Below are 23,844 nucleotides of genomic sequence, written 5' to 3' on the forward strand. Positions count from 1 at the left end.
CGATGTCCCCCTACCGAACCAGCAAGGGGCCTCTTGGTCCCATAGGTGGCCGTGGTTTCCTACGACATCTTTGGCGCGCCAGGTAGGGGGGGTGGCATGCACGAACCTGAAGGCGTGTGCAGCGCGCTTCGCCCATGGTCGCCCGCTCAAAGCCTCTGGCGTTCGCGGCGCCCACGAAGACATAGAAACAAAGCGGGGCCATCCCCACACAATTTTATTGGTCTCCACGCCTCGCCGTAGCCACGGTTACGGTGAAGGTTGCTGCTGGTGGCAATATGCCCATCTCGGCGGCCCGTATGGCATACCCACCATTCGGGCGTCGTTCGGAGAAGGGGCACAAGACGTGCGGGCGCGAGCTTCTTACCTCCCGTCCCATTCCCTTCGTCAGCAATCGAACTGCTTTAGCCCCGGCGTCATCGATGTCGACGATTCCCGCGCGACGCTCGGTCCAGTATTTCCCCTATTTTGGGCAATCCTGAGCAAAGCGCATGTATGAGTCAGTCGATTGATGCCCCGACAAGCGTACTTCAGCACGACCCATGCAACGGCAGCCGCCGGACTGACTCAAAAGGAAAGTAGAAAAAGGGAGGGGGCCGGAGGAGCCCGACACTATACCCCGATGCCCGCCAGCCGCAAGAAATACATATCGGTCCCAGCCGGGAACGAAGAAACCATCTGATTGTCTTCTACCCCTCCGAGTGCCGCGGGCGCACCAAACGCGCGCGGCACGGCAGAGGAGAAAGAGGCTCAAAACGAAAGCTACGTTTACATTATCACTTCTTGTTGATACAATTCAGATTTTTGCAGTCGTTTATCCCTTAACTCTAGTGAGCGTCCGTATTTTAAAAACCCTCATGTGATGGAACCTTGGCTAGTTTCTTTGGTCCCACCATCATCCTATCCAGAGCCATGCTCGCAAGTGGAGAGGCTGCATCGAGACCTACCTGGGAAAAACCTGTCGAGACGCATCCATGCCAAGATGACTGATAAGGGCCGGACCCTTACAACAATCAAGGCAATATGATACCGGCAGGCATCCAGAGCATACATAGGGATTCATCATACGAACGCAAACATATAGGGTTCAAAGGGATAAACACACATTTAAAATCCACCTAGAAATATCAGTTACGCGCAAACACTAGAGATAGAGTGACTAAACGCAAAATATATGCCATGTTCCATTACAGGGCAACGCAGAAGCAGCAGCAGCCCGATACTAGGTCCGATGGCCAATTGGAGCAGTTCAAACATGGAGAACCCTGTCGGCCTGGGGAGCAGCTTTCTCCTTGGCAGCTGTGATGTCGGCACTCGCTAGCGGCTTCTTGAATCCGTCGTCAAGGTCAAGGTCCGGATGGCAGCAGGCATATTGCTCAAGACCATGAAGAGGGCGTCACGGGCAAGCTTCTGGGAGTCTGTCGCATAATGCTCGGCCCTCCCCTCTTCATGCACCTTCAGCTTCTTGATCAGCTCATTGAAGAAGAGTCCCAACTTGACGCTTGGGACCTCATGCTTGCTGACCGAGAAGACTGGGTCGTCCATGCCCATCGCCACAGCCTGAGCACCAAGACGCTCAGCCATGTCGATCAGGCTCTTGATCCAGAGGTTACCCAGATCGACCTGATTCTTCAGCCTGTCCTCTGCGTCCTGCCAGAGACGCTTGGCGGTGTCTAAATCCTTGGATAGCAACTGCTGGCGGGACTCAAGGGACTCCGCCGAACGCTACAATGTGTCGATCCTTGCCTTCATGTCTGAGATGTTGCCGTTGGCAGTCTCAAGGCTCTGGGTCTTGGAGGAGAGCTGCGATTGCACATCAACCAAGTAGATCTCCACCTGCCGTGCCCCCTCTTTGAGTGCCTCTACCTCCTTGCCGCCTCTGGCGAGATCCTAATTCAGCTTAGCCACCTGCCGGTCAAGGTCAGTCTTCACGGCAGACGCGGCATCCAGATCTTCAGTAAGCTTCTTCAGCCGAGCAGCGTGGTTTGCGGCAAGGGCGTCCAGGGCGGCTCTGTGCTTGTCCTCCAGTTCCTTGGTGCACTGCTGCACAAGGGTTTCCAGATCTCCATCCTTGGCGCAAGAGTAGCCTCGAGCTTCTCATCCTGGAGGGAGATCTCTTGCTCTTTGGCGTCCAGAGATGCCCGGTGGTCCACCAGACACGCCTCGCGGTCCATGACGTCTTCTCTCGTCATCAGGAGCGTCTCTTGCTGCCTCATGAGCACCTTAAACTGCTTGTCGCTCCACTCGCCCAACTTTAGGCACTTGTCCTTCAGCTTCTGGTCCACCTTGTTGGTGGACTCACGCCGCTCCTTGAGCGCCTGCCACTTCTGGTTGTGCTGGGCCTGCATCTCCTTCATGCCCGCCGCCATGGATTCCATGAAGGACAAGTCCATGGTGACGACAGCTGAGTCATCAGCCTCTCCAGCTCCCTGATAGAGCGGAGCCAAGATACATTGAAGCTCTTCATCGAGCTCAGCGCCCGTCATCAGGGACAGGTCGGAAGTTCCAGCTTCGGGCGGCGACAGCACCATGGCCAGCGTGCTCGAGGAGGATGGCAGAGTCTCGGCAATGGTCCCGATGGAGGGGAGTGGGTCCATAGTATGGAGCGGGATTTTCACCTAGACGACCACTCCCTCTACCGGGACGTCCCCTGGAGAATACTCCATCACCGCCAAGGAGCTCTGCGCATCCCCGGCAGCAAGATCCTGTCCCTCAGCAGCAGCAATCTCTGTGGCCTCATCCGCGGCAGCCCTTCCTATATCAGCCACCACTTCCAGCAATTCTGGCTCCTTGATTTGAGGGGCTGCACATGAAAAGGCCAGTGAATAACGGAGAAACAGAAATCTTAAGCGAATGGAGAAATCAGGAGAAGCAACCAGAGCAAGAAAGAAAAGAAGAAATAAGTGAAGTACCTGGAGAAGTCTGCCGCGCAGGAACCTCTGTTTCCGTGACAACGCCTGTTGCCGGGCCATGAGCTTCGCCCTCTGCCATGGTAGTCTTGGCAGCTTTCTGCACAGCCTCATCCGCGGAAGGTTCCATGGCGGTTTCATCAGCTTGAGCGACAGGGGAAGCGTGCCCCTCAGGGAGGGGCTCGCCCTGCGTCGTCTCGCCTCCCCCTCCACCTGGGGGAACGGGGAGACTGTTCCCATCGCCTCTGGAGCATGGGACCAAGTCTCTGCTCCCGGGCCAAGGGCTGGACTGGGGGCTCGGCACGGGGTCCTCTACATCACCCCTCTCCAAGGCCGGGCTCTCTGCACCCTTTAATGACCCAAAACGCCAGAGCCTCTTTCAGGTACGGTGGACGAGGTTTTCCGTGTCCTCCTCCACTTCCCTGCAGGCAACAACAAGAGCAAGAGGTCAGTCAGCAGAAATAATTAGATATGCACAAGCTATCCACGCAAGGAAAAATCCTCCTTACTCTTCTTAGGTGAGCATGGAGTTCAAGTTGAACTCCATGGGAGCTGGAGAAACCCGTCCTCTCTTTAGAGATGGAAGGACAGAACTCCCCGGCAGCTTCGGTGCTTGCCGTGGCGCCGGGAGCTCTGGGGAAGACGAGCTCTGCGAGGAGCTCGAACCGGAGCGGGGGCTAGACTCCGCCTCCATGCCTACTGGCCGCTTGGCGAAGGAGGCCTTGGTCTGGGCGAGAAGGAGATATTGGCGGCATGCCATGTCGGCCTTGGTAGCCTTGGTAGTGGTCTTCTTCACCCTCTTGGCGGTTGGTGTTGGGTTGGAGGCCGCCGCCCCTCGGGTAGCGGTGTGCCTGCGGGTGCGCTGTTCTGGGTCTGGCTCGGGAGATTGCTTCCCAGCCGCAAGCCACTCCTCATCGAGCACCGCCGCCTCACCAGCATTCTCCTCCTCCTGAAGCTCCGTTGCTGCCGCGGCTAGAGCCTCTAGCCCGGCAAAGTTATCCCCGGCAAGCTCTTCCCCATCAGCCCCTTCCGTAGTTTGCGCCTCGCTACTGCCATGGGAAGAACTCATGTCCTCAGCTTTCCCCTTGCCCTTCCTAGCCTTTGCGGCCTTCTCCATCTCCGTGAGACGGGCGGCCTTATCCTCCTCGACCTTCTTCAAAATGTACGCCACCTCTGTAGAGGAGGTGTGTTTATACATTCCAGTTTCAGTCCTGGCGGCCCTCTCCACCAGGGTGCTCGACCAGTGGAGCTCTTCATCCAGGGTGGGTAGCTGCCAGGTGCTCGCTACCCCTTCGGCATTGCAGTCCGGCATCCATTTCAGTATCTGGTCTCAGGCAGAATTGATGTTCAGAGGGATGATGGTTGCCAAGAGCTTGAAAAACTCGAAGCGACCGAACAGTTGGTCGCACAACCAGCCATGGTTATAAACTGATAAGTTATTGGCCAACCTTGGGAGCAGCCTCATCCTATCCGCGGCGTCACCATACAGCCACACGGGTTTGTCCCTTTCTTGCAGCGGCGAGATGCGGCGGAGAAGAAAGTCTGCCCCCACATGTTCGATGGTTAACCCGGTAGTCTTCAAATGGGTAATCCTATTGATTGCTGGGTGCAGCCTATCCTCGGTGGGGCCTTTGGCGCTCCAATCCTTGCCGCGCTCGACACATTCCTTCCGTGCTTCACAGAACTCGGGGGCTTCCTCATCTAGGATCCAGCACCAATCCCCTCTCCATTCGTCCCACCTCTCGTGCTGGTACCTAGGGAGGTAATCCCAGATCTTCCTCGCCACGCGCAGCATCCAGCTAATGATTCCGGAGCGATTAACTTTGCTCTCCACCCGTGGAACGAAGTAATGACAGAACATATCCACTTTTGGCCTGACTCCAACAAAGTTCTCACACAAATGTGCGAAAATGGCCATGGTCGCCATTCCATTTGGCATGAAGTCGAGGAGGTGGAACCCGTAGATATTCGTGATTGCCTCAAAGAACTCGGAGAAGGGGGGACAGAGGCCGCAGATGAAGTAAGCACAGAAGAACCGATATGAATCCAGCGGATCTTCCTTCCCCGCCGCATAAACTACGGGCGCTCCATGCCCTTTTTGACAGGCGTCCCCCACAGATACTCGTACCTCGCTTGAAGGACTGGAGAGAGCGAGAGGAGGAACTGTCGCTTGGCTTGCGGAGGAAGAAGATGGGAGAGTGGGGTAAGGGACAGGTGAATCGTGCCGCTCTGCTTTTCCCTGCTCTTAAGGGGGGAAGCGGAACAGGGGCGTGACGCTTCAGAAAGTTACCATTTCACTGTAACTGCAATACTCCCATGACCCCACGACGCGTAGTAATTGCGCAAAGTGGACGTTGGATTGACTAGTCGCCATGGAAAACCGGCGTGCGCAGCCCTGTCCTGCCACATGTCTGCGCACTGTTTGGGGCCTAACCCAACGTGCCATGCAACACGTGTGGCTCAGGCTCAGGGGCTTATGTTGGGGAAAACAGACATGGATATATGTTTTCCCTTGACTCATGCATGGACAAGCCAAGACCGAGCCAAGATGCACAAGAAACCAAGAGATTCGAAGGCCCAACATGCAGATCCGAGGGACCAAGATCAAGCCAGAGAAGCAAGATGTCATCAAGAGAAGGGCCTCCTTTGCCGGGCTGGCGAGCCCGGCAAGGGGCGAGGCCACACCCAAAAGCAGACAACTAAGGCGTCCCGGCAGGGCCTGCCGGGACTCACGGAGGCGAGACCACCTCACCAACCACTCCACCACAACCCACGTCGTCGATCAGTGCGGTGTCAAGCCACAAAGTGACTATGTGGCAGCCATTCGCCACATGGCAGCCTCTCCCTGCAGGAAAAACCCATAGATGACACCCGTCCTGCGACATGTTAAGCGAGCAGGCATGGAACTGGCAAGATAGCCCGGCAAGCCTTGCCAGGCAACCAACGATGTGACATTGAGTAGTGCATTTAATGCACCCTATCAGCCCGCGGAGTTAGGTATGATAGCACTGTCGCTATCTTATTAGTGTGTAGTGACTACTTTGCCATTTTGGTAACCCCTTGATCTATAAAAGGAGTCCCGTGGCAACCGTAGAAAGGGTTAGAAGGCTGGATAACTCACACCCCCATACACGCGTAGTCGCTGCTGCCCTGAGGCAACCCTTCCCGAGCAAGTGTACTATGCTCTACCACCACCTTTCCACCATCAATCCACCAAAGCAGGAGTAGGGTTTACGCCTCACGGCGGCCCGAACCTGGGTAAAACTGCCCGCGTGATCTCTGCCATGCTGCCCCACGCTCATCTGCTCTTTGTGCAACGCGACGTCCCCCTGCCGAACCAGCAAGGGGCCTCCTGGTCCCATAGGTGGTCGTGGTTTCCCGCAACACAGTGAGAGTATGGGTGAAGTGTGTGCAGAACTAGTGCACTGTAAAAGTAGCGGATCGAAGGTGGCTGAAAAATAAATGACAGGAGACATATGATAGCTCTACAACATTGCATGGCTAACAAAACTAGATTCGACTCCATATGATTTTGTATTATATGAGGACATGAATGGCTGGGAAATGAAGGTACTCCTCCAGCACACCACCACATGTGGTCCAATCAAAATACAATCGACTGAAAATAAATAGGTCAGTCGATTTTTTATGAACTGTCTGATCTACAAGGAACGGGCAGATGGCCTTCGTCTAACTCCCGCCAGTCACTGTTGACGATCTTCATCGAACCACAAGCGACCACCAGCCCAGACCCCTGCCTCCGCCGCCCCGCCCTCCCCTCGACCTCACACCACCACCGTGCTTAGCAGTGCCCCCGGGCCATCCCTTTAAGCCCGGCCGACCTCTAGATCAGGCGCCAGCAGCTCCTAGGCCCCACACACCCCTAAGATAAACACCGAGAGCTGCTTCCCCGGCGTAATAGGTGGACTAGTGCTTGTTACTCCATGGAATGCTTCTTTAATTGGGAATCAACTGACTAGGAATTGAAATCCAGGGGGGCGACGAACCTCTAGCTAAGGTGAAATAGTATATGAAGGGAAACCTTGTGCATCGCGAGTTACTAGGAACATCTAGTATCAAGAAAAAGGTGTAGGAAGAAGCGATCAACTAGTGTCTTCTGTGGGATGACTACCGTGCAAGCAGACACATAAGATTTGCACGAATAAGGGAAGAGGAGTACCATTTCCGGTTGCCAGTGTTGTGTCCTCATGATATCGCGGCGATGTTCTTATTTTTACCGGGGGGACCGATGTTTTGGATGAACCCATGGCGAAATTGTTAACTGCGCTACGGTGGCCGTCTGTCGGCGGAGGGGAAGCAGATCCAAGGCGGCGAAGGATGGTGTAGCAGGAACAACTCTGGTGCGGTGGACGGTGGTGACATTGGAGCGGCAGTAGTGAGGCGCAGGACGGCATGGTTGAACTGGCTCGGGTACGGCGCATGTCGGTGTCCTGGAGGCAGCTCGGCCTCGGCTTCAACTACTAGCCGTGGAGGGCGTTGCGGTTGCGGTTGCGGTGGACGACGACGTCGGGGTATCGGCTCCGACGTGATGGAGGAGGGCGGCAGTTGATGGGTGGGATGGGGTGGCGGACGGAGGACGTCGGGGTTTCGCTGCTGGTGGAGAGGTAGTTTTGGCGCCCACGGAGTATGAATGGGGAATCAGACGGGGGGAGCTAAGGGGGAACCATGTTTCGGTCTGGGACGCTCTTGTTTTTGCCTTTTTCAACAGATGGGACGCGCTTGTTTGAAATTTGGGGAAAGTACAAACTTTGCCCCCCTCTTAAATTTTGGACCTACTGCAGGTCAGGGCTAGGACGGTAATCCCACGTGTCCCAAATAGTGGCGGCAGCGATTTCGGCCGAGCGAATGTGTGTTTAGGCGGCCACGGTGTATGAATGTTTTTCGAAGGCGGTTGCATGGCGTCTAAATGTAGTTACAAACCTACCCCGGCTTAGACCTATAGACGTCGGGCCGGTAGGCTTCACGGGTCGGATTTAGAAAAGTAATTTCCTTCTACCAAACATTGGTCTCACGCGGTCGGGCGAGTAGCTGCTCTGTTGGCGCTTCGTTCGAAATTTTGAAACAAAAGCATTCACGTTTAGAGTACTCTTGAACTTTGAGGATTGAGCTAAATAGACAACGTTAAATTTGACCTTGTATGTTTGACAACCTCATTAAATTATGCGCTTCTTTTTGAAATTTTGACACTTGAAAATCCTATAACTACGATTATTTTGGAATGGAGGAGGTAAATTTGAATCTATTTTGCACACAAGTATATATGCTATTATGTACAAAAACAGAGCAAAGATTGGTGCCCCCATAATTTAGGTATGATCTACAAATTCCATGATCTCGAATTCAAATAATTGAATGGACTTCATGTTGAATTCGAATTTCTTAAACCACCTTAAGTTGAATTCAAATGTATGCTAGTTCATAGCTAGCTATTTATAGTGTTCATTGTGTAACTTTTGTATGTATAATGTGCTTTATACACACAACATGAACTATACTCACGTTCATATTCGATTACTAAAGCGATGCATTGTCTGGAGTTCAAAATACTAACTTTGTAGATCAATTATGTTGAATAATAACACAGACATGCTCAAATTCGATAGAATATAGATGTCTGATGGATCAATGACCGTTCCTTGCGCGAATTACAAATATCATGATCCCATCCTAATATTTGGATACAATTTATATTTTCAAACAATGTGTACATCAGTCTTTTACGTGTAGTTTCACTCTCCATAGGCCCCTCCTCACACACATGCTGACTTTGTCTCTCACACATACGCGCACACGGTGTCTTTCTCGTAGACATGCTCTCGATATAACCCTCCGTCCCTCTCACAACCATTTATGACTATTTTCACTAATCTTTATCACAAGCACTCTTCCTCTCACAAGCATACACACGCACAATCCCCATCGACCCTTTCTATATACATAGACCTGCCTACGTGTCTCCTGCACGCACATTATCTTTAGGCATGTCTTGCACGCATTGTCTCCACCTCTCTTCCTAATTGACGAGTATGATTCTAGCAGAGCATTGTGTAGGATGCCCCTTAAATTTGGTTGGATGAATAGTAATATGAGAGATAAGGGGTTACAAAGTAATGCATTGCATGGTGCACCCAATGATATTTATTATGTACTCTGAATTTTTATATTTTTATACTATATATAAAGTTAGTCATAATAAAGAGAAACGAAGAGCATCTCTCTCTCCTCGCATACACCCCCTCAACGCCCCTTTCACGTACGCACACAAACTATATCCATGTCCTCTAAAAGTACGCCCCTAGCACATTCACGCATGTTTCATCTTTCCCTCGCGATATATATAGTGACGATCTTTGTATTTGAAGTGAAAGCACGATACGTACATTGGACTTCAGAATCAAATCATTACGGTCATAATTTATGTTTTGTGGTTATTATACAGTCACGGGCTCACCGTACAGCTCTGTATTAGCTCAAGACACGACTAGTTGACCAGTTAAACGCTCCACGTGGCACCTCTAGTGTTGCATCACATTATCTCACTACCATTGGGCCCACCTGTCGGCGTGTATAACAATGAAAACAAACGATAAAAAAATATTGGACGGTGGTTCAAAGTCATGACCGTGGGCACAGCAGACAAGGTGGCCTTGTATTGGTATGCATGCTGAGTCATCTGTTTTAACACACAGGAGTTGGTGTGGTGATTATACACACACGCGCATGCACACGAATTGCATGCATGCAACACTCACACGAACACACGCAGCCACGCACGCAGGCAACACTCACACGTACACACACAGCCATGCACGCACGCACGCAACACTCACACGCACACACGCAACACTCACACACACACACGCATGCATGCACACACCACACGACCAACACACACTCTCACGCTCAAGTGTTCAACCTACACGTGCATGCGCACACATCAGGCCCATACTAGACACATACACAACCAGGTGGTTCCCGCGCACGGGTTGGAGTCTTGTCGCGCCTGCGTAAATTTGTGTTTATCTTACCTTTTTCCTATGCAAACTGACAAGTGGGACCCACAAGGAACGTGGTCAATTTAACCAGTCAACATAGTGCCATGCAGACTATTTGGCCGGTCAACTGAGTGCAATCCGATGCTGGACAGTGAGAAAGTGACCGTATAATCACCGCAAACGTATATAGTGACCGTAATGAGCGTATTCTGATGTCCGGTGACCGTATTATACTTTTTGCTTGAAATACTCTGGCCGCCCGTGTATATATCTCTTCTCTCGCTCTCTCTGTGGAGCCGAGTAGGCCAATGTGCCAGTGCATAAATTTCCGCACGTCACCCTAGTATTGTTGTACTGGTTTAATAAGAGCGAACAAGCATTCACGTCTATTGTACAAACTGTAGATACGAGTTACAAATGCAATGAAGACGAGTACAAATATTTGAATCCACTTTATGCCCAATTTATCTCTATAGGCCCTCCAAAAGTACATCTCTACATGTTCTCGCATGTTACATCTAACAACTATGCAATACAGCACTACTACTACACTAACACAATAAATCATATGTGTTTCTAGTTTTACTAGATCTCATATTGTTACTTAATTATTCAGTTTGCATACATTAAAATTTCCTTTGAAATGTATGGCTAGTATCATCAACCGCGCAGGAAAAATCCCGCCCTTGCCTGTTTAATCGGGTTTGTACCGATAGATCATGCAAAACAGCAAAACTATAGTAGTACTAAAGTACAAGTAACAGTTCACTGGGCCGCCGTGTCGTGTACTCCTCCATCGTAAGAGTGGAGCGCTCGCTTTCATAAATGTTCTAGTCCCTTTCGCCGACATGTGGGACATCAAGCAACCGGGTCCACGTGCCATACCGAAATAACAGTGCAGAGCAGCAGGGGTGAAGCACCCCAGCCATGGCGCCGGCGTAGTAATGAGCAATGAGGCGTCAAATCACAAAGCTACACCTTTCCCGCAGTTCAGTTGGAGGGATGAAGTAATGCTAAAATAATAAGTTGGAGGGATGAAGCAACCAACATTTCACTCGTTGCTAAATCCACTACTCCCTCATCTTCTTCAAGTTAACCACGTGTTGCTTCTGCCATTGTTCTGCCTCATGTGGGACGCGGATCGGCTTGGTAAAGCACTTACACGTGGGACCACATGTTAGCAAACTGCCAGGCCAACGTCCTCTAAAAATAAGAAACCTCCCCCGCCTTCCGGCGGCAAAATCACCTCCTTTTTACTAATATTGATACTATAATTTTTTAGGATCAATATAGTCGAGATTTGTATAGATAGCACACAGGAGCAAAACCAAGTGGTATGGTTAAGGGCATCCACAATGTGTAGCCAAATGTGAAAATAGCTTTTGGGATCGATGGGAACCATTGTGGACAGTGCTACCAAAGCCAAAAAGATGGAACTGAAGCTCCCTAATTGATTGATTGAAGGAATAGAAAAATGCAACCTCTCTCCTCTTTCTCCGGTGCTTGGACGCATGTACAGTATACAGCACAGAGCCTGCTCCCCTGTCCCTTCTATCACAAATCACAAACCAGTGAGGCGTCAAATCACAAAGCACGGACGAAGCAACCATCATTTCACTCTTCGCTGACTCCGCTTCTACATCGTCTTCTTCGAGAAACCACCTTACCGCACTAAGCTGGACAGACGACGCTATTGTGTAGTACCAGTACATTTACGTGTCATTTGGTTCAACGGACTTCCTGGATGCACAGAAGGCGGTTGTCTCGGCTTGCAGGCGGAACTTGCAAAAGGCTTACCGTGGTTTCCCTCAATGGTGTTCTCCGTCGAACGCACTTCACCAAACCACAACGTTCAAGATATCATCGACGTCAACACAATGGGGAAGGAAGTCAAATAGTTACTACCTCCATTATTTTGTATACAAGGCCAGTATCAAAATTACAATTTGTAGAAGGCCAGTAATACTAATCGAGGAAAAATTGATGGGGTTTGCCTCGTACTAGCAACCAAGGACATTAATATACCCTTGCATGCATGCGGAAGTGAGAAGGTTGGTTTGGATGGCGCTGCATTAATCAAGCGGTGAGGAGTGAGATGGTTAGCTCTTTGGGCGTTGGAGAAAAAAATACGCATTAATTGAAACGTCAAACGAGGATTTGTAATCAATCCCCCGAAGGAAAACCCCGCATTTCTTTTTTAACACAAGTAGTACGTACGTCCTTGTATCCTGTTTGGGTCTAGGCCTTGCATTGCCATACTTTGCCACACATTTTTGCCAAGCTTGCCTAAAGTTTTCAAAATGAAAAGTAGGTACACTTGCGCACGACTGTCGCGGTGATACGTCTCCAACATATCTATGACTTTTGATTGTTCCATGTTGTTATATTATCATTCTTGGAAGTTTTATAATCACTTTATAGTCATTTTATATCATTTTTTGGTACTAACCTATTGACATAGTGCCAAGTGCCAGTTGTTGTTTTTTGCATGTTTTTTACATCGCAGGAAATCGATATCAAATGGAGTCCAAACACCGCGAAACTTTTTGTGGATTTTTTTTATGGACCAGAAGACTCCCGATGGGCCAGAGAAGCACCTAGGGGGTGCCCTGAGGGGGGCACAACCCACCAGGGAGCGCCTGGGGGCCCAAGCACACCCAGGTGGGTTGTGCCCACCTCGGTGGCGTCCCGCACCCCCTTTTTACCCTATAAATTCACAAATATTCCAAAACCCTTCGGGGTAGACCTAGATCAGAAGTTCCGCCGCCGCAAGGCTCTGTAGCCACCGAAAAAAATCGGGGGCCCATTCCGGCACCCTGTCGGAGGGGGAGATCATGACCGATGGCCATCTTTATCATCCCGGCGGCCACCACGATGAGGACGGAGTAGTCCACCCTCGGGGCTGAAGGTTTGTACCAGTATCTATGTGTTTAATCTCTCTCCCTCTCTCTCTCTCTCGTGATCTAGAGATGTTACGATCTTGATATATGATGGGCTTTGTTAACATAGATGGATCATATGATGTTTCTCCCCTCTCTACTCTTCTTGTGATGAATTGAATCTTTACCCGTTGAAGTTTTGTCTTGTCGGATTGAATGTTCAGATCTGAGAACACATGATGTATGTCTTGCGGTATGAATACTTGAGGTGACAATGGGGTATCATATTGATTCACTTGATGTATGTTATGGCACTCAACTTGGGGATTCCCAAGGTGACATTGGGGTAATCTATGCATAGGGGTTGATGCACGTTTTTATTATCTTTTATCCGATAGAAACTTTGGGGTCTCCTTGTAGTTCTTTGAGTGGATTGAATATTATGATCATGAAGTTGTTTGATGCTTATCATATAATTAACTCACGGATACTTGTGGTGACATTGGAGTATCTAGGTGACATTAGAGTTGGTTGATGTGTGTCATATGGTGTTATTTTAGTACGAACTCTTGATTAGATCGATCGAAAAGAATAGCTTGTGTTATTTTAGTACGAACTCTAGGATAGATCGAACGTAAAGAATAGCTTTGAGGTGGTTTCGCACCCTACAAACAATTTCTATCTTTTGTTCTTTGCTAATAGGAACTCAGGAGTGATTCTTTGCACTTTGAGGGATAATCATATGATCCAACTATGTTAGCATTGTTGAGAGATTGCACTAGCGAAAGTACGGACCCTAGGCCTTGTTTTCAAGCATTGTAATACCGCTTTTGTGCCCGTTTACTATTTGTTACCTTGCTGTTTATATTTATTCAGATTATAAAAATATATTTCTACCATCAATATTACACTTTTATCACCATCTCTTCACCGAACTAGTGCACCTATACAATTTGCCATTGTATTGGGTGTGTTGGGGACACAAGAGATTTCTTGAATTTGGTTGCAGGGTCGTTTGAGAGAGACTATATTCATCCTACGCCTCCCACGGATTGATAAACCTTACGTCATCCACTTGAGGGAAAATTGCTACTGTCCTACAAAACTCTGCGCTTGGAGGCCCAACATGAATCTACAAGAATAAAGTTGGGTAGTAGACATCAATCTCTATTCTAGCATCGTTGCCGGGGAGGTGAGTGCTTGAAGGTATATCTTTAGATCTTGCAATTGAATCTTTTAGTTTCTTATTTTATCACTAGTTTGGTGATAAAAGAAAACTACATAAAAAATTGGAATTGAGGTTGCATCATATTATTGATTATCTTTATAATATCTTTCTTGAAAATGATGGTTCAGAAAATTGTACTCAATTGTTAGAAGAAGAAGTCAACAAAATGTTTGGCACAAAATATTTGAATCATGAGCATGATTGCAATGTTGTTAGTTTGAATTCTTTGAATATCCAAAAAGCTAGTGATGATTGCACAAGTCATGACAAAAATGTTTCTTATAAGCATGTCAATTTTTGCGGAGTGAATTGGGAGTGCATCTGCACACCAAAAAGGGAAGATAGATTTTGTAAGAACAATAAATATTTAGAAATGAAAAAATTGCAAGAGAGGCTAGATGTTTGTGCTGAAAGATGTAATTTTTTTTGCCATCCTTGTGAACTTTGCAATGAACGTGGTCATTTAAATATCCAATGCAAATTATTTCATGATCAAATCGTGTCCAAAAATTGTGATAACTTGATTACCCTTGAGCATCATAATGAGCTTAGTCTTCTTTTGGGGTATGAAGAAATGAAACGTATAACTAAGGGTTTTCCAAATCTCGAGAGATTTCTTGATTTTGATCTAAAAGAAATTTATATGTTTTGTGCGGTAAATTGCATTGAGAATCCTTATATTGCCAACTACCTAAAGAGAAGAAAACAAATGGAATATGAAGAGAGTACTAATGAAAGGGAAAATTTTCACAATACCCTCCTAGTGTTTATTATGATGAATCGGGTAACGAGGAGGAGCTTCCTATCCAATCAATCTCTTCAACAAGAAGCTTGAAAAAATTAATTAAACTGACACATGATGTGGTGAAAAAGAAGAAAAGAAAAAAGAATAAAGGCAAAAAGGTATCTCTCCCAAATAATGTTGCTCCTATCACCATTGTGCCTCATGAAAGTGAATCAAATATGTTGATGGAGGATGATGATATTGAGTATGATTTTGTGATACCTACTACTTTTTGTAATGATTATGATTGGGAAGACAACGATATTTCTTATGATCTTGAAAATATTTTTAGCACTTGCTTGGAAGAATATGATAATAATGCTTGCTATACCATCGGTGCCATTCATGCTATTGATAAGAATGATTGTGATGATATGCAAAACCACAAGCTTGGGGATGCTATGTTTAATGAGTATGAAATGTTTGAAGATTTATTTGCTGGAAATAATGCTTGTCCTAAGCTTGGGGATGCTTTGCTTAATGAATACGATCCTTTGATTCCTTCTACTTTCAATAAGAAAATTTATTATGATGATAGCATGCCTCCTATTTATGATGATTACATTGATAAAAGTGGGTTTGGAAGAGTGTCAACTCTAGGTAGTAGTGATCCCACTATTTTGGAGGGTGTTGCATATTATTACAATTTTTGAAGAGATTTCAATTGACTATGACAATAAAGTTGCTATCTATGATGATTATTATGATAACATGTATGCCCTAAAGAGTGATAAATCTTCTATGCTTGTGCATCATGAAAACAGTGTTGCATGTTATAGTTATATTTTTGAATCCATTCATGATGTTTCTGAAAATTATTATGAGGGAGGAACTTATGCTCTTACATATCTCAATAATATCAAGTTTCTTCTCTAAGTGGCCGTATGCATCCACCTGATGCAGAGGCTGGGGAATCCCCCTTTTCAAAAAAAAATCAAGTTTCTTCTCTATGTGTTAATTGTTTTGAAGTTGCACTTGTTTTGCCTTCCTGTGCTAGTTGATTCTTGTTCCCATAAGTTGTTTGCTCACAAAATCCCTATGCATAGGAAGTGAGTTAGACCTAAATGTGCTAGTCATATGCTTCATGATGCTCTCTTCATGTCTCAATTCTTATCTTTTATGCGAGCATCATTGAAATCATCATGCCTAGCTAAAAGGCATTAAAGAAAAGCGCTTGTTGGGAGACAACCCGACACTTTTACCAAATATTTTTGTGTGTTCACATGATTATGCTACTGTATTGATCATGTTTTATTGCTTTTGTTTCAATAAAGTGACAAGTAAAGCCTTTGGGATCATGTTTGGTGATAGTTGATTTGACCTTGCTGAAAAATAGAAACTTTTGCGCTCACAAAAGTAAGTCTCATTTTTAACAGAAGAGTGCTTTTGGGTTGATTCTTTTTGCAGAAGTTTAATATACAAATTTCTCACGTGTTCCTAATTTTTTCATAATTTTTGGAGTAGCAGAAGTATGGTAGTTATCCAGATCATTACAGACTCTTCTGTTTTTGACAGATTTCTGTTTTCAATGCATAGTTTGCTTGCTTTCTACTTTCTATAGCTTATATTGCTCAATATAAATTGTGGAAATGATATGCTACAGTAGTAATTGTGTGGAAACAATTATGAATCTTTTCTTTGACAGTACCAAAGTGAAATGGTTTGCTCTTTATCATACTAACCTATCTCACGAAGTTTTGTTAAGTTTTGTGTGATTGAAGTTTTCAAGTTTTGGGTGAGATGTCGATATGAGGAGAATAAGGAGTGACAAGACCCTAAGCTTTTGGATTCCCAAGGCACCCCAAGGTAATATTCAAGGAAGATCCAAGCAACTAAGCTTGGGGATGCCCCGGAAGGCATCTCCTCTTTCGTCTCCAACACTATCGGTAACCTCACTTGGAGCTATGTTTTCATTCGTGACATGATATGTGTTTTGCTTGAAGTGTAATTTTCTTTTGTTAGGATTTGATTTCTGTTATTTAGAATAATGTTTTGCATCTTTCTTTTCAATAAAAATGTCAAGTATAGCCATTGCCATGCTTATCTTGCAAGTATATGAGTAGCTGTTTCAAAACAGAAAGCTTATCGATGTTGCAAAAATTCCCTAGAAAAGTAAGAATGTGAATGTTGAAACTTTTTGAAAAATAAGCTCTAATAAATTCTCTACAGTTTTGTAGATTTTCATAATCTTTGGAGTTTAAGAAGTATTGATACTCTTGCATTCTTTACACACAGTACTGTTTTGGCAGATTGTTGTTATCTTTGCATATGTTTGCTTGTTTAATGATTCTATTTGAGGATAGGAGTATTAAATATGGAGAGGCATTTACTATGCAATGTTGAATAATAATTTTAGTGATTTGCTACAGTAGATAATGATAAGGTTTTTGCATTGGTTTATACTAACTTATCTCACGAGTTCTTGTTGAGTTTTGTGTGGATGTAGTTTTTAAGATTTAGGGAAAACCGTGATATAAAAGGAACTAAGGAGACACAAAAGCTCAAGCTTGGGGATGCCCAAGGCATCCCAAGATAATATTTCAAGAAGTCTCAAGCATCTTAGCTTGGGGATGCCCCGGTAGGCATCCCACCTTTCTTCTTCGACAATTATCGGTTAGTATCGGTTGAGCCTAAGTTTTTGCTTCTTCACATAAGTTGTGCTATCCTTGAAAGGTCATTTTATTTTGTTTTGCTTGCTGTTTTAATAAAATAATTAGATCTGAAAGTTTTTAAATAAAATAGAGTCCTCAAATAGTTGCCAGTGAGGCTAGGTAAGCGGCACGCACATCCCGTCAACGAAGCTCTTTTCTATGGATTTGCTCTAGTGCTTCACTTATATCTTTTTGAGAACGGTGTGCTTTAGAATTTTTGAAGAAATTATCTCTTGCTTCACTTTAATTAATTTGAGAAAAAGAAATATTATGTTCATGATCTTCACTTACATTTGTTTGAGCTTATCATAAGCAACACTTGAAAATTAGTCCCAAAGTGATAGATATCCAAGAAGGATATAATAAAAACATTCATGAAGATCATTGGACAAAATAAACTTGATTCCTTGTAATAGTTTTGAGATACGATGATGTGATATGTGAGTCATGTTGATGAGTAATTATGCTTTAGTAAGAATATTGGGGTTAAGGTTTGTGATTCCCTATGCAAGCTCGAAAGTCAATAGTTATGCAATGAAATTACATCCTACTTGTGCATTTTCGATGTTAATTATGCTCAATGCTCGCTTATGAGATTATTCGTTTCTTGGTTGGTCTCTTCTCAACCTTTTGCTAGCCTTCATTTTGCACTAAGTATGATCACTCCTTGTGCATCCAAAATCCTTTAAACAAGTTTTGCCACATGAGTCCACCATACCTACCTATATGCGGCATTCTTTTGCCGTTCTAGGAAAATTTGTATGTGCCATCTCGAATTTTCAAAATAAATTTCTCTTTTGTGTGCTCGTACCGCTCGCCAGGCGGCGAGGGGTGGCCAATATTTTCCATGCAAGATGTGTTATTCTCACAAGGAGTGTTTATTCACTTGTCATTGCACGAGAGTAAGGCAAAGGTATTAGGGATGCCCAGTGTAACGCCCCAAGACCGACACTCCAGATGCCTTCCTTGTTTTTCGTTGTTGCCGTGTGTTTTATTTGCTTGTTGCATTCATCATGTCATCATGATCATTGCATTCTCATGTTTTCATAAAACTTGCATCCGCTCATAGTTGCCGCGTCCCCCCTTGCTTTCGTTGTTCGTTCCAAGACCAACCTTGTTCTTCGTTTTCCCGCTTGCCTAAACCGGAGTCTCTTTACACAGTGCATCGACCCCTCACACGTGTCCGAAACTTCCCCGAACCCGAACCGGACTATCGTTACCGTTGGATTCGGATCATCCCCAAACGTCTATAAAATATCTCCGTTTTCTTAATTGAACTTTCTAACCTATGTTTCTCGGACCGTCCGACTTTAATCGGATGATCCAAAAACTCCCTCCTTTCCTTATATATAGAGCAGCCCCCAACCAAATCAGACAAACCCTAAATTCGAGGAGGTTTCTCCCTTGCCGTCGCCAGTCCACCAAATCCCCCTCGGGATCTCCCCTGCCCGATCCACCCAACCGGCCTCCTTCCCGATCCACCCCTCGCCGAGCCTTTTTGCTGCAGCCGCCACCCCCTCTCTTCCCGAGGCCCGAGCAGGAGCGCTCGGCCTCGTCTTCTCGCGCGGTCAGCCGGCTCGACGGCGACCTCCAGGACCACCGCCGCGCCCTGCTTCTTCTTCCTCCTCGAGGAGATGCCCCTCGCCTCGAGCACCAACGCTCCAAGGCCGTCTTCTGCAGTTCCGTCGCCGGAGCTCCTCACCACCAGCAGGTCACCGCACCTCTCCTACGTCGCCTCCTTCCTATCGATCTCTCTCACCCGACCCCCCTCTACCTCTCTGTTCGAGCAGGAGCCCCACGACGTCGCCATGGATGGCTGCAGCCCGAGCTTGCGTCCGTCACCGCAACAGAGCCACCACCGCATCTCCACGGATCCATCGGGTCCCGGCCATCCTCGTCGTTGCCGGACCTCCTCAGCTCGCCAAAGCCCCAAGACCTCACGCCAAGTCACTCTGCAGGAGCCGCGCCTGTCCGCTGCTGCTCCTCTTCATCGAGCCGCCCAAGTCCCAGCAAGCCGTCGCCCCGCCAAGTCCCTGCCGGCCTCGCGTTGACCTCCTCGCCATGGCTGCTGCCCTTCTGCTAAACCTCGCGCCTGCCATAGCCGCTACATCGCCTCTGCATCGAGCGCCGCTTGACCCCGCGTTGACCCGCCGCCCCGCCAAGTCCATGGAGCCGCCTTGCCCGCTGCTTCTGCTGCTTCCTGCAACGCCAAGCCCCCTCCCTTCCCTCGAGTCCGTCCAGATCCGCCAAGTTCCGCCGTTCACCGTGGCCGTGGAGCTCGTCGGCGTCGTCCTCGTGCCATCCCAGCCTCGTCGCCATTTGCCTCCTCGCCGTGGCCTCCTCTGTTCGCACGCACCAGGCCAGGACCTCTCCAAGGCCCAGCTGGCTCTGCCTGCCCCAAGCCTCTCCATCAACTGGGCCGAAGCCCATGGTGAGCAGCGCCCAGCCCCTCCCCTATGCATGTTGGGCCAGCCAGTTTCAGCCCAATGCACGTTTTTTCCCGTCGGATGAATTTCCTAATTATCTAGAAAACTTCCAGTTTACAGTTTAGTCCCTAGTCTTCATGCATATAATAACTCGTAAACTATGCATCATATGTAAAAACTTCATGTATGTAAAATGCTCAGAAAGTTGTGTAGGTTAATAATATCCAGCTTTCATCCATGTTTAAATTGTTTAAATGTGTTGTTTGAATTAATTTGCTTAAATGCCATGCTAAAATGATTTATTTCATAACTAAATAACCGTATCTCCGAATTTAATAAACTTTATATGTAAATGGGGCAGAAAAATGCATAGAATAACTGGGTTCACTTTATTTTGATGTTTGACAACTTTAAAATATGGTTTAGGGCAGAACAGTACCAAATTCATAATATGCATATGGGGATTTTTCCGGAATTATTGTTTGTTGTTCCAGCCTCATTTAAACTTTCCTAGATAGGTAGTTTTCTTATGCTTCACCTCTTGCCATGTTTAAAAACATTTAATATTGTTGGGTACATAACCGAGAGAACTAAACAATTGATGTGGTGTTTCGTCAATATGCAACTCGTTGCATATTGAGCTCCACTTAACTTGTAGTTTTGTTTGTGCACTTTGACATGCCATGCCTCTTTAAACCGGACATGAATCATACTTGATTGTGCATCATGCCATGTTTATGTGATGGTTGTTTATCATGTTGTTTGCTTCTTCCCGGTGTTGCTTCTTCGGGTTAGTTCCGATAACGTCGTGTTTGTGAGGATTTGTTCGACTTCGTCCGTTTGTCTTCTTCATGGACTCGTTCTTCTTCCTTGCGGGATCTCAGGCAAGATGACCATACCCTCGAAATCACTTCTATCTTTGCTTGCTAGTTGTTTCGCTCTATTGCTATGCCGTGCTACCTACCACTTGCTATATCATGCCTCCCATATTGCCATGTCAAGCCTCTAACCCACCTTTCCTAGCAAACCGTTGTTTGGCTATGTTACCGCTTTGCTCATCCCCTCTTATAGCATTGCTAGTTGCAGGTGAAGATGAAGTTTGTTACTTGTTGGAACATGGATATTTTGGGATATCACAATATCTTTTATTTTGATTAATGCATCTATATACTTGGTAAAGGGTGGAAGGCTCGGCCTTATGCCTGGTGTTTTGTTCCACTCTTGCCGCCCTAGTTTCCGTCATACCGGTGTTATGTTCCTTGATTTTGCATTCCTGACGCGGTTGGCTGATTTATGGGACCCCCTTGACAGTTCGCTTTGAATAAAACACCTCCAGCAAGGCCCAACCTTGGTTTTAACATTTGCCACCTAAGCCTTTTTCCCTTGGGTTCTGTAGACTCAAGGGTCAACTTTATTTTAAACCCCCGGTCCAGTGCTCCTCTGAGTGTTGGTCCAACCTGTCAGCCGCCTGGGGCCACCAGGGGCAACTCTGGGCTCGTCTACCGGAAGTTTGGACAATCCGGTGTGCCCTGAGAACGAGATATGTGCAGCTCCTATCAGGATTTGTCGGCACATTCGGGCGGCTTTGCTGGTCTTGTTTTACCATTGTCGAAATGTCTTGTAAACCGGGATTCCGAGACTGATCGGGTCTTCCCGGGAGAAGGAATATCCTTCATTGACCGTGACAGCTTATAATGGGCTAAGTTGGGACACCCCTGCAGGGTATAAACTTTCGAGAGCCGTGCCCGCGGTTATGTGGCAGATGGGAATTTGTTAATGTCCGGTTGTAGAGAACTAGACACTTGACTTATTTAAAATACATCAACCGCGTGTGTAGCCGTGATGGTCTCTTTTCGGCGGAGTCCGAGAAGTGAACACGGTTTTTGGATTATGTTTGACGTAAGTAGGAGTTCAGGATCACTTCTTGATCATTCCTAGTTGACGACCGTTCCGTTGCTCCTCTTCTCACTCTTATTTGCGTATGTTAGCCACCATACATGCTAGTGCTTGCTGCAGCTCCACCTCACTACCCTTTCCTACCCATAAGCTCAAATAGTCTTGATCTCGCGGGTGTTAGATTGCTGAGTCCTCATGACTCACAGATACTTCCAAAACAGTTGCAGGTGCCGATGATACCAGTGCAGGCGATGCCACCCAGCTCAAGTGAGAGCTCGATGAAGAACTTGGTCGTTACTATGTTTCGTTTCCGGATGATCAGTAGTGGAGCCCAGTTGGGACGATCGGGGATCTAGCATTTGGGGTTGTCTTCTTTTCTTTTGGTTCAGTAGTCAGACCTATGTGTGTACTCTGATTGATGTATGATTTATTTATGTATTGTGTGAAGTGGCGATTGTAAGCCAACTCTTTATCCCATTCTTGTTCATTACATGGGATTGTGTGAAGATGACCCTTCTTGCAACAAAACCACAATGCGGTTATGCCTCTAAGTCGTGCCTCGACACGTGGGAGATATAGCCGCATCGTGGGCGTTACAAGTTGGTAATCAGAGCCATCCCCGACTTAGGAGCCCCCTGCTTGATCGAATCGCTGACGTTGTTGAGTCTAGAACAAAAATGTTTTGAGTCTTAGGATTATATATATCGGAGAGTAGGATTCTTTTTACTCCTCAGTCCCTTGGTCGCTCTGGTGAGGCCTCCTGACGTAGAAGTTTTGACTCTTCTCTCCTCAAATTTCACTAAAAAAAATTAGGATCACGCGGGTATCTTGGAATCGTTCCGATGGTTTTGTGATGAGAACATTGTTCTTGGTGCCTCCTGACATTTAGGGGTTGTGGCAGTGTCCCGAGGAGTTGAGCTCCGAGGTGTTATCGTCACAATTTTATCGTTGCAGTTCTGGAATACCTGAGTTTCGCCGCCATCGAAAATCTCTTTTATGCAGTTGTTGGTGAGATCACCTCGACGCCACCCAGTACTGGGGCGGGAGTTCGGAAGTATTGCCATAACTCGTATAACAAATGCTTTTGGAAGGTTCAGGTAAATGATTTCCGAAGGTTTCTTGGTTATGTGTTGAAGGATGGATACAGCTGGATCTAGGTATTGTTAGTTTGGGTGAGATATATTGTGTCCCCTGTATCCCCAACACCTGATTGCATAACCAGAAAGTTTCGGGAGTTTATAAGTGGGAATTCAAGTAGCTCCTAGGATATCTTTCCGACAGATGCATGATATGAGATTGGGGTTCGACGTCTAGTGGTCCGCCTTTCCACGGTTGGTTTTAGAGTGGTCTCGTAGTGTGTTAAAGAGTCCTTGGCTATGCCGACTCAGGGACGCTTCGTATGTCATGTGCACTACCATGTACATGATGGTGTTGTATGATCGAGCCCGTGTGGGCCCCACCACAAAAACTTCGGACGAAATCTGTATCATATGTTTGTTCCGGCTTATTCCGCAAGCCAAATCTTTTGTTTTGTTTTAAGTTGTGGTATTCGAGTTGCTTCGAAGTCAAATGTGGATTCCATACCTTTTCTAAGTGGTGTTCTCATATTCCAATGTGGATACTAATCCTTCTTGATCATCGAGATTGTTATCCCAATTCTTTCCAACCGGCGTGTTTCTCTTCAAGTCCATCCAGTCATTCCAACATTCGCAAGATCAATTCTAAGCTTTTCTCAACGGTGTTCGTTTCATCCGACCCAAGTTGCCTTTGTTTTCCCACCCTCCCACCCTTTTCTTCAAGGACTCAGATTTCTTAATCAAGTATCCTTTTTATTGATGCGAAGTCTCTTCATTCTTTTCTTTCAATGTTCTTATCTGGTGATTTCCCATGAAGATACTAACGGAGCTTCAAGTCTATTATTCTTCGTTCTTTTCTTCTTCGGTGGACTCAAGTCAAGCCTTCAGTTTTGATCGTATTCTTTTCCTCGTTTCAAATGCTTTCTCATGTCGGTGCATCTCTTAATCATCCACCTCTTGCTATTAATGTTCAGGAGATTCG

This window comes from Triticum aestivum, chromosome 1D (assembly GCF_018294505.1).
Source record: "Triticum aestivum cultivar Chinese Spring chromosome 1D, IWGSC CS RefSeq v2.1, whole genome shotgun sequence".
NCBI lineage: Eukaryota > Viridiplantae > Streptophyta > Magnoliopsida > Poales > Poaceae > Triticum > Triticum aestivum.